Source organism: Neomonachus schauinslandi, chromosome 3 (genome assembly GCF_002201575.2).
Source record: "Neomonachus schauinslandi chromosome 3, ASM220157v2, whole genome shotgun sequence".
In the NCBI taxonomy this organism is placed as follows: Eukaryota; Metazoa; Chordata; class Mammalia; order Carnivora; family Phocidae; genus Neomonachus; species Neomonachus schauinslandi.
The window spans coordinates 58498343-58510810 of record NC_058405.1 but is presented as its reverse complement, the minus strand read 5'-3'; the positions used below and the strand labels follow the sequence as shown (position 1 = coordinate 58510810).

Here is a 12468-nt window from a genome sequence, read left to right as displayed (position 1 = left end):
TTATCTATCATAAAATTCCTAATATTTGAAATAAATATGACTTACAGCGGTGGTTTACTTTTTTTTTTAAGCTGGGGAATCCTTTCCTCAAGTGAAAATCTTATGAGGAGGCCTAATATATATGAGAGAAAATGAAGTCCACCAAAAGTAAGAATGGGGGGAGGAAGGAGGGAGTTTATAGCTCTAGCTACTCCCCAGAATAACATTTTCTTCCTCAGGACTGTCCCTGGAATAATTTAACTACTACTGGCTTATAATAATACTAAGTAATGTTTTTGAATACTGATGTGGTACCCGTACTTTAAATATGTATTTTTTACTTAAAAATTGTTTAAATTTATTTTTAATTCAAGTGTACTTATCATACAGTGTTATCTTAGTTTTAGATGTATAATATAGTGATTCAACGGTTCTATATGTTACTCAGTGCTCATAACAAGTACTTTACATGCATCATCTCATCTAATTCTTATATGCAACCTTATGAGAGAAGTGTATTGTCTATAGGAGGCAAATTGGAGACTAAGGCTTAAAAAGCTTTGTCTGAGTTCTTTGTGGTGGTTATTTTCCAAGGTAACTGCCAGCAATTCTTACCTCCTGATGTTTGTGCACTTGTGCAGTCCCTTCTCATATTGAGTCAGGGCTGGCCATGTGACCAATGGAATACGGCAGAGGTGATGGTATGTAACTTCCAAGGCAAGGTCATAAAAGCTTTACAGCCTCGGCTTTTCCCTCTTGGATCACTCATTCTGGAGTAAGCCAGTTGCAATGTCATCAGGACACTCAAGGATCTTATGGAGCCCACATGGAAGGAAACGGAAGATTCCTGCCAAAAGCCTGCACCAACTTTCCATGTGAGGGAGCTGTCTTGGAAGTAGATTTCCCAGCCCCAGTCTAGTCTTTAGCCAGCTGCGACCTTAGCCAACATCTGACTGCAACCTCTTCAGAGACCTAGCCAAACAACTCCCAAATTTCTGACTTACAGAAACTGTGGAAGATAAAAAATAATTATTGCTGTCATAATCCAGAAAGTTTTGGGGTGACTTATTACACAGTGTTGGATAACTAGTATAATTTATAGGCAGTTCAATGGCAGAATCAGGATTTTGATTCCAGGTCTGACTCTAGAGTCTATGATCTTTGCCACAAATGCTCTATTTTCTTACATACTCATTTTTTTAAAAATATGGAATGCTTCATGAATTTGCATGTCATCCTTGTGCAGGGGCCATGCTAATCTTCTCTTATCATTCCAATTTTAATATATGTGCTGCTCTTATATACTCATTTATTTTTTAATTTTTTAAAAAATTTTTATATATACTTATATACTCATTTTAACACAAAGTTAAAACAAAATTATGCGAGTATCTTATGAGCTCCATGTCACAGATGAGAAACTGAGGCATAGATAAGTTAAAAATTAATTGATGAATCCAGGATTTGAAGTCAAATGTCTAACTCCAAGATCTGTGGTCTTTGTCATCATGCTAAGCTATTGTCATAATCCGAAAAAACTTTTAGGAAAATCAATCTGGAGTTGGAATGCCAGATGGAATGAAAAGGAAAGAGCCAAAGAGAATAGTTGTTTGAGGGAAATCAAGACCTCTGCCATGGAGACTAACTACTAAACTATTTTTCAAAATATCTTTGATACTACCATGGGCTACTGAAGATCTGGATGGGCAGGTCATTTGTCTGTAACCATAAGGCACTTCCCCTATTGCAATAGTGTCTAGTCATTGGTCAATGTTCAAGAAGGAAATTAACCATGGTCATTTTCCAATGTGGCCTTGCAAATGGTGGGAGTTAGGTCAGTTGGAGTTTGCTTTCAGTATTCATTCTGATGTTTAGTCTCTGTTTTCCAGCAGCACTTCAATATTTATTTTTATATGTACCACTGTTTTTAAAAAAGGAAGTAGAGTGAACCAAGACTCTCTGCCTTTAAAGTAAGCTAACAAATGAGTGATAATTGAGACAAGAAATCCTAGTGTAGGAAGAGAGAACTGATTGTGCTCTGTCCTTGGTAGAATTTTGAGTCATTCATGCAGTATAGTGTCTGGAGAGTTCTAGTGAGTCATGCATTGCTAACTATGGAAGAAAAATGTATTTTCTAAAGCTGTCTGTTATTACTCATGTCTTTCACTCGGCATCAGCAGATGCTGGTACCCTATTGCCTGGTGATCTAATAGAAAGTTTCTCAGAGGCAGACAGATCCAACACAATTTCCCTCTAACTCTGATAAATTTGGCACAAGTTCTCTTATTTGGCTTGCAAGATGTTTGCATTAACATTGTGACTTATTTTTGGCTTGGTGTTAAAAGGATTGTTTAGTAACAAAATGGAGCATTTGAATTTTGTGGCAGCCGGGAGGAATGCTCTTATTTTATAATGAAACAACTGAACAAATGTTCTTTACAGTGATTCATTCCTCATGTGGGAAAAATTTCTTCTTATATATATTCTCTCTATATTGGATGCATGAAGCCGTTTTACCTTCAACATTTAGGCAGAATTTCCAGTGAGCAATTTGGGAACAATATCTATAAATTATAAAGATAGGTTCTATGGCAAAAGGAACAGGATTGAAACTATAGGATTGAATGTCAGGAACCACTTGGGTTCTATTCCTAACTGGGCCAGAGTTTGTGTATAACCTTGAGCTATTCACTTAATCTTTTTTTAAACTTAGGTTCTCTGTCTGAAATAGAAAGAAAATTGCTTACCTATTTAGCTAAGGCAGAAACAATTTCCTGATAGGAAGGTGACTCAGCAGCCTGGGGAAGCTGTATAGCCTCTTGTCTTGGAAGTCTTCAGTGAGACAGAGGCGGCCAGCTGCCTGGATGGATTAAAGTGTGGTGCTTGAAGACTGGAGACCAGACCACACAAATGAAACCTGACATTTAGAAACAGTAAAGAGACCGAGTCACGGAGGACCTACTATTTGTCAGCTAGATCCTGGGAGACAATGGTGAATCAGACACACCCCAAAGTTTCTGCCCTTATGAAGTATACTGTTGAGTCCACTTTGTGCATGTTTGCAATTATTCAGAGAGAGGTTCTATGATTTTGTTATCTGGATCTGAGTTTTGTTTTGTTTTTGTTTTTGTTTTTGTTTTTTAGTATGGGATCATGCAGGATCACTGCTCAGAAAATGCAATCATGAGAGTCTTAGGAAAGAGGAGTCTGATATAGTATGGGGTACGGTTAAAACAGGCCTTGTTAAGACAGAGCTTGACCCACCAAGTCAGAGGAGGGCAAAAGATTCATATTGGCATTGTCCATTACTTGAGATGAAAGTGAGGGGAAAGTTTTAAGATGTCTCACATGGACTTTCCGGTCCAAGTTACAGGACCTCCTTTCCACTGCTCCCAGAAGGGCTTCTCACCAATCCGACAGTGTCCAACTTGGATGATGATTGCTGGGTCTGTGGAAACTGAACAATGGATTCTGAACATGTGAGCTGCTCCTGATCTTCTGCGGACAGCAGCACGTCCAATGGTAACGTTTAGGCAGTGAAAGGGCATCCTTGGTCTTGCACCAATGTTTTGTTTCCAGCTCACATTCTTACAAAGAAATGGTTGTTCCTACCACAAGAAATTGGAAATGTCCCTCCTCTTGCCGTTGTGAATATTGCCCCTGCAGGGGGAATGCAAGATGGGGGGCGGAGAGGGTGCTGCAGCATCACATTAGGGGTCCTTTGAGTAGATGTCAACCCTTTGTGATTTCTCAAGTCCTTCAATGTTATTGGTTCATCTGTTCCTCTATAATTTTTAAATGAAAATGGTTCAAGTTCCTATCCTACTTATGGGTGGGTGGTGTCCTAGCAGCCTTGAAATATCTCTCATGATTCTTATGGGTTTACATTTCTTCAAGTCATATCTGAATCAAATTTTCTCATTCAACTGAATTCTTCATTACCACTTTTTAAAAAAAAATTGAAGAATAACTGATATACAATATTGTATTCATTTCAGGTGTACAACATAGTGATTTGATATTTATATACAGTACAAAATCTGTCACCATACAAAGATGTACAATATTATGGACAATGTTCCCTATGCTGTACATTCCATCCCCATGTCTTATTTATTTTATTACTGGAAGATTGTACATTTAACCCCCTTCACCTATTTCATCCCTCTCCCTACCTCCTCCCCTCTGGCAACCATCATTTCATTCTCTGTATCTGTGAGTCTGTTTTGTTTTGTTTGTTTTTTAGATTCCACATGTAAGTGAAATGATACAGTATTTGTCTTTCTCTGTCTGACTTATTTCGCTTAGCATAATTCCCTCTAGGTCCATCCATATTGTTACAAATGGCAAGATTTCACTCTTTTAATGGCTGGGTAAAATTCCATTGTATATATACCATATCTTCTTTATCCATTCATCTATTGATGGATAGATGGCTACTATCTTCCATCTCTTGGTCACTTCCATATCTTGGCTACTGTAAATAATGCTGCAATAAAGATATGGGGTGCATATGTTTTTTTGAATGAGTGTTTTCATTTTCTTCAGGTAAAATATCTAGAGGTGGATTTGCCAGATTGTATGGTAGTTCTATTTTGAATTTTTTGAGGAACCTCCATACTTTTTCTGTACCAATTTATATTCCTACTAACAGTTCATGAGGATTCCCTTTTCTCCTCATTCTTGCCAATATTTGTTATGTCTTGTCTTTTTGGTACTAGCCATTCTGACAGGTGTGAGGTGATGTCTCATTGTGGTTTTGATTTACATTTCCCTAATATTTAGTGACACTGAGCATCTTTTCATGTGCTTGTTGGCCCTCTGCATGTCTTTAGAAAAATATCTGTTCAGATCCCCTGCCCATCTTTAATCAGATTTTTTTTAATATTAAGTTGTATGAGTGCTTTATAGATGTTGGATGTTAACCCCTTATTGGACATATTGTTTGTAAATATCTTCTCCCATTCAGTAGGTTGCTGCTTTGTTTTGTTGATGATTTCCTTCTCTGCAAAAGCTTTAGTTTGATGTAGACCAATTTGTTTATTTTTGCTTTTGTTGTCCTAGCCTAAGGAGCCAGACCCCAAAAACATTGCTAGACCAATGTCAAAGAGTTTACTGACTCTATTTTCTTCTAGGAGTTTTGGTTTCAGGTCTTACATTTAAGTCTTTAATCCATTTTGAGTTTATTTTTATGTATGGTGTAAGAAAGTGGTCCAGTTTCATTCTTTGGAATGTAGCTGTCCAGTTTTCCCAACACAATTTATTGCAGAGACCATGCTTTCCCCAGTGTATATTCTTGCCTCCTTTGCTGTAGAGTAATTGAATAGGTGTGGGTTTACTTCTGGGCTCTAGTCTCTTCTGTTGATCTATGTGTCTGTTTTATCACCAGTCTTATTACTCTCTACATGTGCTGTCCACCTCCTCAGTGCTATACCATATTAGGAAATGCCAGATTCCTTCATACCCTGAAGAACCACTGATCCAAGGCAGGGAGGGACAGTACCTCAAGGTAAACAGTTTATTTTATTTTTTTATTAACATATAATGTATTATTTGTTTCAGGGGCATAGGTCTGTGATTCATCAGTCTTACACAATTCATAGCACTCACCATAGTACATACCCTCCCCAATGTCCATCACCCAGGCACCCCATCCCTCCCACCCCCCCCTCCACTCCAGCAACCCTCAGTGTGTTTCCTGAGATTAAGAGTCTCTTATGATTTGTCTCCCTCTCTGGTTTCGTCTTGTTTCATTTTTCCCTCCCTTCCCTTATGATCCTCTGTCTTGTTTCTCAGATTCCTCATATCAGTGAGATCATATACTTATATTTCTCTGATTGACTTATTTCGCTTAGCATAATACCCTCTAGTTCCATCCATGCCCTTGCAAATGGCAAGATTTCATTTTTTTTGATGGCTGCATAATAATCCATTATACACACACACACACACACACACACACACACCACATCTTCTTTATCCTTTCATCTGTTGATGGACATCTTGGCTCTTTCCATAGTTTGGCTATTGTGGACATTGCTGCTATAAACATTGGGTGCATGTGCCCCTTCGGATCACTACATTTGTATCTTTGGGGTAAATACCCAGTGGTGCAATTGCTGGGTCGTAAGGTAGCTCTATTTTCAACTTTTTGAGCAACCTCCATACTGTTTTCCAGAGTGGATGCACGAGCTTGCATTCCCACCAACAGTGTAGGAGGGTTCCCCTTTCTCCGCATCCCCGCCAACATCTGTCATTTCCTGACTTGTTCATTTTAGCCATTCTGACTGGTGTGAGGTGATATCTCATTGAGGTTTTGATTTGGATTTCCCTGATGCCAAGGCAAACAATTTAAAACTGGTATTAAGTAATCCTGTAATTAATTAAATTGGGTAATTAATTAAACCCAAGTCCTTGGGTCATTCTTGCTCGAGTAAATTTTTCAGTGGCTTTGTCCTCCACAGGCCTCAGGTTTTCCCCACCTTGCTGAACTCTTGTCCCTAAAGCTCAGCTTCCCTCTCACACTACTATTCTATGTAACTTCCTTCTTTCTTGTGCCCATCCCAAAACTCAGCTCTGGTCCTCTTATCAGAGAGCCGAGAGAACTTCATTAAGCTACTCAGCCAAATTCATCTGTCCTGGTACTCAAAGCACTATTGCAGTCTTCTCTTTAATAAGATCAAAGACTTAGGTGTGGTTTCCTTTCTCATGGGTCTCTGTACATGGAAGGAAGTAGGAAGGTAGGAATTTATCTTCCTTCTGGGAAAGCAGAGCATTTTTTCATTTTTACTACACAAGGACAAAGGCAGTCAGCATTTTGTAAGGCACATTGATAGAAAACTAAGAGATCCCCAGAAATCTACCGGCAAAGATTCAGCACTTAAAGAAGGTGTCTTGGCCAATTTCATAAGACAACAAATTCAGCATCATGATCTCTGAAATAAAAGGTGGGCATTCTAGCAAGCAATATATGGCTCAGGACAAGATGGCAGGAGTGAGACACACACAGGGGATCTCTGGGACCAGAACAAGAGGGATCCAAATTGGACTAAAATTATTCCTTCAGCCAAGCCCTGGGAAAACTTGAGATCAACGTCAGAATCTTCTCCCTACTCTTTGTTATTCATAGTCATACACATATAAGTATTTAGAGTGAACTGTATCTCATTCGCACTGTGCCTTTGTTATCAACAAGTACTCTGCTTGTCTTCAGAAAATCACTTGTATTTGTATGGGTCTCAGCTGTCAAGAGGATCAATACCAGGTAGCAGCATCCTTTACAGAATGCTGCCTTAACTAGGCTTATTTATTTATTTATTTATTATTTATTTATTTTTTAATTTAGATTCAGTTAGCCAACATATAGTACATCATTAGTTTCAGATGCAGTGTTCAGTAAATCATCAGTTGCATGTAACACCCAGTTAACTAGGCTTATTTATAAAGTCATGACCTTATAATAAGGCCTGAACTTTCTCTGCATCCAGAGAAATATGAGAAAGTATAGCATTTAAAAACAAACATGTTTTCACAAGAGCCATATGTTCAGTGTTCCTTTTCTAGTGGTGTAAGAAAGTCTTATTATTTTTCTTGTGTCCTATAGAGTGTAAGTTCTATGGAAGAACGTACATAGATGAAATATGAGGAGGTAGGTTTGTTGGAATAGTGGAGTATTACATGGCCCTCTCCATAAGCAGCTAACACCATGGCTGTTTGCTTTCTTTCAGGCCAGCAGAAGAATATCTGTCTGCTACTTCACCTTCTATTAAAAGGCTTGCAAGGATATTTTCTCTTTTAATTAACTCAGTGTCAACTGATTAGGAACCTAATCACAGTAGTGCTGTCCCAACATGTTCACTGCTCCTGCCTATGCCCAAGGGGAGGGGATTATATTAGACCTGTATGCCAGGGGGGAGGAATTTGGGGGCCATCTTAGAATTCTGCCTACCACAAATGGTGACTTTCGTCTTTCAGAACATGAAGATATGGGAATAAAAAAAATAAAAGCTCATACCAGGGATCAAATATTAAACTTGAACCAAGTCTTTATTCTATAGCGTCTTCCTGTTTGTTTTCCTGGCTTTGGTTCCCAGATAACAGAGCACTCTTCGCTTGAATTTGGTTTTCTAGATACCACACAGAATTTTCCAACCAATGGGCATAGGAATTCCGGTGTTCTTGATGATTGTATTTCTCAGTGAGAAATAATACGCATTCTAGTTTATATGTTACTATTATTTTGAAAATTTGATGGATGTTAATCAGCATCCTAGAGTCAAACTGTCTCTAGACATACCAACAGAACCGACCCTCTAGTCATAATGTTGAGGACTACACTCTAAATGTGATGACCAAGGGCATTGTCGTCCTCTGGGACCCTGAGCGGCTCCCAGCCTAGACAACAGCTGTCTCAGCTTTCTCTTACTGCAGCATGTTGGACTGATAACATGCTTTGAGAAAGCAACGTCAGTGACCTTAATGCTCTGAGCCAAAATCATCCTGTGGCACAGGCTGATACTAGGAATATGTTTTTCAGCTGAAATGAGCAAGTGGTTGCAGCAGTCACCACAGCAACAGTGTGGCTGGAACCCTTGGGAGCTTTCAGCTGAGGAGTAAGGGCAGCTGTGAGGACGGCTTCATTTGGAATTAATAGTGACTAGCTTTTAGGATTAGCCTGCTGGGAATCCTTTAAGTTTTTCCTAGTAAACCTGCGCTGTGATTGTTCTTCAACATGAAACACTTCTCTTGACTCTTAAGCCATACTTCCCTCTTTTTCCTCTTCTGGACTTTATAAATGCTGAGTAAATCTTCATAATAGCTCCCAATTTAAAGAGTGGGAGGGGCGCCCGGCTGACTCAGTCAGTGCAGCGAGCGACTCTTGATCTTGGGGTTGTGAGTTCGAGCCCACGTTGGGTAGAGAGATTTCTTAAAAAAAAATAAAATCTTTAAAAAAAATAAAGAATGGGAGAAAGAGGGAAAAAGTGAAGAAGTTATTTTAGGCTGCAGAAAAACATGGATTTTATCTAATTTTCATTTCTTCATTCCTGAATTTTTCCTTTATTATCTATCTATCTACCAGGCTGCACTTCTCTCCAGATTGAAAGAGAGGCCAACTAAGATGCTAAGGGGAAAAGAATAGTGAACTTGAGTTGTTTTGATTGGTTATAAAGTCAGTCTTTATTATTATTATTATTATTATTATTATTATTATTATTTCTCGCACTATGAATGTACCAATGCAAAAATCAGATGATAAGTTCACGTTAGGAACCAAAGACTGGGAAAAAACCCTGTGTAGAATGTTTATCACACAATTCAGCCATGTATTTATAGCTTTCCATAATGGCCCACTACTGAAAGAAAGGAGGATAAACAAGATAGGATTGTAAAGTGGTCTGAGAGTGGTGAATGCAGAATTGTATAACAATAAGCAATATTAAAAAATTTTAATATGTATGAAGTAAATCATAATCTAATTATTATTGGACTCAATAGAAAATAACTTTTTTTCTCTGGTAGTTTTGTTGAGGTAAAATTAGCAAATGAAAACTATATATTTCAGTTGTACAGTGTGGTGTTTCGATACACATATACGTTGTGAAGTGATTGCCACAATCAAACTAATCAACATATCCACCACTTTACATAGTCACCATTTGTGCATGTGTGGTGGGAACATGAAAGATCTGCTCCCAGCAAATTTCAAGTATACAATACTGTATTTATCAGCTGTAGTCACCATGCTATACATCAGAACTCTAGAAATGAAGTCAGAGTCTTAACCACTTGCTTATTGATTGCATTTAGCAGTCAGTCACAACATTAACTGCCTGGTTGTAGGGGGGTGATGATATTAGTATTACTCTAGTAAATGTGAATCAAATATGCTTGGCTTCTCTAGGAGTTATTTGAATTGTTAAGACAATTTAAAGGAGGACATGTCTGAAATGAAAGACAAGGCTTCTTTCTTTCTTTCTTTCTTCCTTTCTTTCTTTCTCTGAGACAAGGTTTCTTGACGTGTTTATCACATGCAGATATAAGGTCATAGACTGAAGTGAGGTGCCATCTTGGTGAAATAGACTATGGCGAAGAGAGTAGAGCCAAATGTGGTGCATGTTTTAAGGTACTTGGGATTTAAAGCAAATACTAGGATTTTCCTTGGGGTAGTCAATCCATCAAGCTGTAAATTTTTTTTCACAAATACGTACAACACTAAGTTAAAGTCACACAGATTTCTTTGCGTCAGATCTTCTCAGGGTCTTTACTATGTGTTACAGAATGTTTGTGCTCCCTTCCCCAAATTCATATACTGAAGCCCTAATGTGCAATATGTGGGAAGAATTGTAGGTGAGACCTTTGGGAGGTAATTAGGTTTAGATGAGATCATAAGCACGGGGACTCCGGAGGAGCTCAGTGTTCCTATAAGAGAAGGAAGGGATACTGAGCTTTTTCTCTGCCATGTGTGGATGCCATGAGAAGGGAGCTATCTGCCAATCTGGCAGGCCAGGAAGAGAGCCCTAACAAGGGAACAGAATCAGCTGTACTTTGATCTTGGACTTCCCTGCTTCTAGAACTCTGAGAAATAACTCACTGTTGTTTAAGCCACCCAGTCTATGGTGTTTTGCTATGGCAACCTGACCTAACACACTAATGCTTACTATGATACTAATGTTCACTATAAATTTCCAAGAGGGGGATGCAATATTTAGTGTTTTTCAAACTTATTTGAGTAGGGATTATTTTCTCCCGGGGTATCTGGCAGAGAGTGTGGGAAGAATTATCCTTAGACGTGGCAAGAAAGGCCCCTGCCCTGTCTCTATGCTCTAGAGGCCCCAGTATTTAGCCCTCCTCTGGCTGTGCCCCTTCCTGCAGGCACATGGGGCTCTTTGCACCTAGAATCACAGTTCATCCCTAGACATCATGCTCTGGGCCTGCATGCCTTTCTCTTCTGGCTTGTCCGCCTGCAAGTGGACTCCCCTTACACCCAAGCCTGGGGATGGCCAAGGGGCAGCTGTTTGCAGGGGCTTGGGGACAAAGTTTGGATGTATAGACTACTGTATCCACACTTGAGGCCTTTCTTGCTGTGGTCTGGAGCCAAGGATGGAAAGAGAGGGGAGATGATGGGACCAATTTCACCCTCCATGATTAAGTTCCAGTGCAGAATGCTGTGGAGTCTAAGAATCTTAAATTTGAACCTGACCTTCCAAGTTGTTATGAGCGTATATTTGCAAAGGTAGGAGGATACTTTATTTAATTGTTTACTAGTTTGATTTATAACTTAAAAATATTTAGACACATGGTAAGTAGGCCTCTATTTGTATGTAACTTCAAGCCTTGCAAAAGTTAGGAGACCCTAGGTTGGTGTACCCTAGGACATGCGTCTGAGGAGTTTGCTCGAAGCTTCATGCTGCTCTATTTTTCATCTACTATTCTATCTACCTGTGGCAGCCAGAATTACCCACACCGAACAGTATGCCAGAAAGGTTTTATATATTAAAATGGGAGGAGGATTCCAAGTAGTAGACTGAGTAACTTAGTGCATTTAACACAGAGTTTGGCACACCTTGGGAAAACACAGGTTACTGGATCCCACCCCCCAAGCTTCTGATTCAGTAGGTCTGGGATGAATCTTGAGAACTTTCATTTCTGAGTTCCTGGGTGATGTTGAAGCTGCTGGTTTGGGGACAACACTTTGAGAACCACCGATCTGGAGCACTGGGCATTGTTTTGAAAGGCCACAGTTTTGTGAGAAGAGTGATAGCTATAGGGCAGGATAAAGGTGCTGTGCATCAGGACTAGTGCTAATGATGAATGTGGCCCACTTCCTAGCTTAGCCTGGCAGAGTGGCTTTCAAGTCTCTTGTCTTATTTAGTGTTTGATTATTGCTGCTCTGGGGCAAAACCTCTCTTAGCTGCCAGCACTTGATGCATAGTGGGTGCTCAATCAACATTTGTTGAATCAAGTGTTGCTCAAACAGAATTCCCAGAGATCAAGGAATCTGCACAAATACAAAATTAATAGGCATTTCTACTGAAAAGTTAATTTGTCTGGCACCTCCAGATAATGAGATGGGTTTACTAAATAACTAAAGTCTGGCCCTTCTAAAAGGGTGAAAAGCCTTGGGCACCCAGTCAGGGTGGGTTCCTAAGATAATCAATCGCACTGGAAAGGACACACTGTCAGCATCTTTCAAAGGCCCCTTGGGTTATCTTTATTCAAGAAGGAAATTTTAAAATTGAATTTTAATAGTGTTCCAAAATAGGAGTGAGATGCAGCACCACCACGGAGCCTAGGACAGCTGTGTCCATTGTCCTACCCAACGGATGGGTCTGACTGCAATTTACCATTTAAAACACTAACCTCGTTTTACTTTAGCCCTTTTAGGGCCAAATATAATAGAGGTTTATTTTATGTTTCGTAATAATACAGTGCAGTTGTAGGTCAGGTGGAGGCACTGTGGTGTGCATGTGTGTGTGTGGTGTGTGTGTG

The 12468-nt window shown here is 39.4% G+C and overlaps 1 non-coding gene across 1 annotated transcript; it reads right to left on the bottom strand.

Moving 5' to 3' along the window:
- Positions 1-1180: 1180 nt before the first annotated feature.
- On the bottom strand, positions 1181-1284 carry LOC123324389. The gene has a single exon (XR_006539769.1). It is a non-coding gene; the product is annotated as a U6 spliceosomal RNA (small nuclear RNA).
- Between the last annotated feature and the right edge of the window lie 11184 nt (positions 1285-12468).